The sequence below is a fragment of the Choloepus didactylus genome, chromosome 6 (genome assembly GCF_015220235.1).
Source record: "Choloepus didactylus isolate mChoDid1 chromosome 6, mChoDid1.pri, whole genome shotgun sequence".
NCBI lineage: Eukaryota > Metazoa > Chordata > Mammalia > Pilosa > Megalonychidae > Choloepus > Choloepus didactylus.
In genome coordinates, this window is record NC_051312.1 from 43,805,066 (window position 1) to 43,808,978 (window position 3,913).

Here is a 3,913-nt window from a genome sequence, read left to right on the forward strand (position 1 = left end):
ACAGGTGATACATGCACTGGAAGAAAATATTTGCATATGCAATCTGACAAATAATCCAGAATATGTAAAGAAGTCCTACAACTCAATAATAAGAAGACAATAACACCAAAAGACATTGAACAAACCCTTCTCAAGCAAAGATGTGGAAATAGCCAATAAGTGAGTGAAAAAGGTCTCAACATCGCTAGTCATCAAGAAAAAGTAAATTAAAACCATTAGGCGATATCACTACACATCCACTAGAATGACTAAAATATTTTTAAAAAGTGTTGGTAAAATTGTGGAGCAAGTGGGACATTGCTGGTAAGAGTATAAAGTGGTATAAGCACTTTCTTGTCAAGTTAAACATACATCTACTCTATGACCCAGTATTGACATTCTTAGATATTTACCCAAGAGAAATGAAAACACATATCCACACAGACTTACTCCATTTCTGTATAGTTCATCTTTTGTGATGCATCTGACTGAATCCTCTCTCATTTCTGTTTCTGTGTATTTTTAAAATACTTTCTTTGTAGTTATCCTGGGTTTATATTGCATGACCTATTTCTATAGCCTGCTAATTTTAAAAGATAGCAACTTAGCTTCAACAGCATACATACTCTCTGAATCTTTATTTTTTTTTTCACTTTACTCCAATTCACTGTATCCTGTCTTTTCCTTTCAACCTGCAGAACTTCCTTTAGTAATGCTTGTAGAGCAGGCCTTTTGCTGACAAACTCAGTTTTTTTTAATCTGTGAATTTTTTAAACTGTCTCATTTTTTTTTCAGTGTAATATGTATTTTTATTATCACTTTTATATCTTAATATCTGAACACATCTCTCCCCATACCCATTACACTCTTCAAATGCTCTTTGACCTTACAATAGTTAACTGTGTTAGATGTAGTCTGACTCTGGTCCCAAACAGAGTTAATACAGCCTTCTGAGATCAAACTTCTGTTAAGACATTCTCAGCAGGTAAGCCATAGGGGTGTTCTTAGAACTACTGCCCTTAATACAGCTAATTTATTATAACTTATTTGTATGTAATCTGTAGGGCCAGGAGTGCTAATCTGATATGGAAAATCCTTAAATTAGGTAAGATTTAGAAATGTGATTCCAGAGTAACAGCCCATCTGGGATTTCCAGAAGCAACTGAGCTTACACTTACCGGTTGCATGGGCAATAGCCCAAAAGTTCTACCACAGGAATCCCAGCTCCAGTCACTGTTAACAGGACTAAATCAAAGAAATTCAACTTAATAGCTGCATAGACTGTCTTTCAAATAAATATATTCTGTGAGATGTCATCAAGATCTGGTGAGGATGGACTATGTCACCAACATGATTCTATTCAAATATTACATTTTCAAATAATCTAAGAACTGATCTAACTACTGACAGGACTAAATAAAACACTACACAAAGTCAAATACAATCTCAAATTAAACTTACACTAATCATAGAATATGACCAAATCATAGAAAATACCACTGGTATTTTCCAACTCACTCATGAGTGAACAGTTGTTTGGAATGAACAATTTCAGGGCTCTTTAATCTAAAACCCATTAAATGTTTGGATCAGGACTGTTTGCTCAAATAGATCCATAATATAAGCAATCCTTACCAGTTACGCTTTGTAAAACCTCTTTGCACCACCATTATTCACCCATTCAGAAGGTTCAAGCCACATCAAAATAAAGGCCCATGTACTTTCTGGATTTCCCCATCTTTTAATCCAAAAGCTACATATATATAAAGAATTGCAAAGTTAACCACCACAGTGTATAATTTTGGTAAAAGACACCATTGGCATAGAAATGTTTAAATGTCACAGTGTGGTAAGTCAACTTCTATCAGGTCAATCAAAATGGGATACTGTATTGTTAATAAATACATGTAATTACTAGACTTTATTCTATTTTTTCTAGTAATGACTTGATTTGAATCATGTTTCAGACATTCTATGTCTTGTTTCTAACTTTGACCCATCATTTTTATCCAGTAGAAACATGAAAGATATAACAAATATGTCTATATATTTGTTGCAACTAGTAAAGTTTAATTTGCTACTTGTTTTATTTATCCATGCTACCCCTATTCCTCATTTGGTGATGTTGGTCTCTGTTACACAGATAAGCCTATTCAAACAATTGAGATTTCAATTTTCAATGAGAAACTATTTTCCACATGAATTCCTTTGGCAAATATAAACTGTGACATAGTATATCCTTTAAATTATGCAAATTGTTAGATAAACTTTGGTAAACAGACACACTTCAGAAAAACTTACTGAAGTGATTTTATTTAGAAAAATTATTATATGTTGGTTAAAAAAGAGAATTAACATCAATATCACTGACATTAGTGTACCTACAACAATGTTTAAAATTTTTAAAAATTCAACTTCTTTTTCATCCTTATCAGGCCAGGAGCATGGAATCCTTGTTGAGGAAATTTTCAATTTCAGGAATGAAATTGAATTTTGTCCAATTTCTGTTCTGCACCATTCTTCTTTAAATATTTAGCTTACACAAGGATAAATTTTAATGTTTTGGAACTCAAGATCTGCACATACTGACAAACATCCTCAACTTTTCAAAGAAATTTAAGCAGAGGCTCTTCTTGCAAAGATGTGGTCAATGTCATTAATTCAAGCTCCTGCTCTTGTACTTCTTTCATTCTTTCAACTTGTGAGGCATTTTCTTGATTAATCAGATTTCCAACATTACAGAGGGCAGTTAGGAAAATTTTTTTCTTCTGTTCTATTGTATCACTAAGTTCCTTAAAATAAAGGAGAACAACTTCCTTATCACCTTGGACCACTTTCTCAAATGAGATTTTTGTTCTTCCAGCTTTCCAATAAGATGACTAAGATGACTAAGATCTATCCAGTGTGTGCCACTTTAACTATTCAAGCAATATTTGAGGCATGTCCTTTTCTTTCAGATAGGCACTTTGAAGGTCATCTATAGGATGACCATTACGTTGACCTATGGGTAAGGCAATGACCACAAACTAATGTTTTTTTTTATCAAAATAGACAATAAACATTTAATGGTTGCCTATAATGTTCAGGTGTAGTGACAGTATCTGGATGGTCTTCTTGGTGGTACTTTTCAATGATAGCCCTTGATGCAAAATTAACAGGTAATGATTTGATACCAGTTGGAGCAATTTCAATAATACTTATGCAATTTGTGCAGTGCAGTGGAATTCATAAAGGTCCCCATCTATAAAAGTTACCAGATGCTGGAAGAATGTTTTCTAAACAATTTCTACAAAATGTGTGAGAGCATGGTGGTACTCAAGTATTTTCAAAAATACTGCAACAAATGGGAATTGTTAACTTGTCCTCAAAATTGTACATTTCCTACTTTATTGAGCTCCTGGTTTAGGGAAGGACTACATTAATTTTCTCCAACTTTTTTAGATTCCTTTTTTCTTATCCATGGGAAGTGGGGGACCAGGCAACTCAAAGGGCTGAAACAGAGCTCCCCAGACTCCTGTTGCATGCCTAGAGCTGAACAGCGACCCCACCCTCTGCCTCAAAACTCTGCCTCACTTTTGAAGGACAGTTTTGCCGGAGAAAGAATTTTTGGTGGGAAGTTTTTCTATTTCAGTACCTTAAATATATCATACCACCACCTTCTCGCCTCCTTGGTTTCTGATGAGAAATTGGCACTTTGTCTTATTGAGAATTCCTTGTATGTGATGAATCACTTTTGTTCTGCTGCTTTCCAAATTCTCTCTTTATCTCAGGCATTTGACATTCTGATTAATATGATTCAGGGAAGGTCTATTAGGATTTATTCTGTTTGGAGTGCATTGGACATGTATATTTATGTCTTTCAGAAGAGTTGGGAAATTTCTGCCATTATTTCCTCCTAATTCTTTCTGCCCCATTTCCCTTCTCTTCTCCTTCT

The 3,913-nt window shown here is 34.2% G+C and overlaps 1 pseudogene; it reads right to left on the reverse strand.

The window, feature by feature from the left end:
* Nucleotides 1-2,155: 2,155 nt before the first annotated feature.
* On the reverse strand, nucleotides 2,156-3,357 carry LOC119535709 (annotated as a pseudogene).
* Nucleotides 3,358-3,913: the final 556 nt, after the last annotated feature.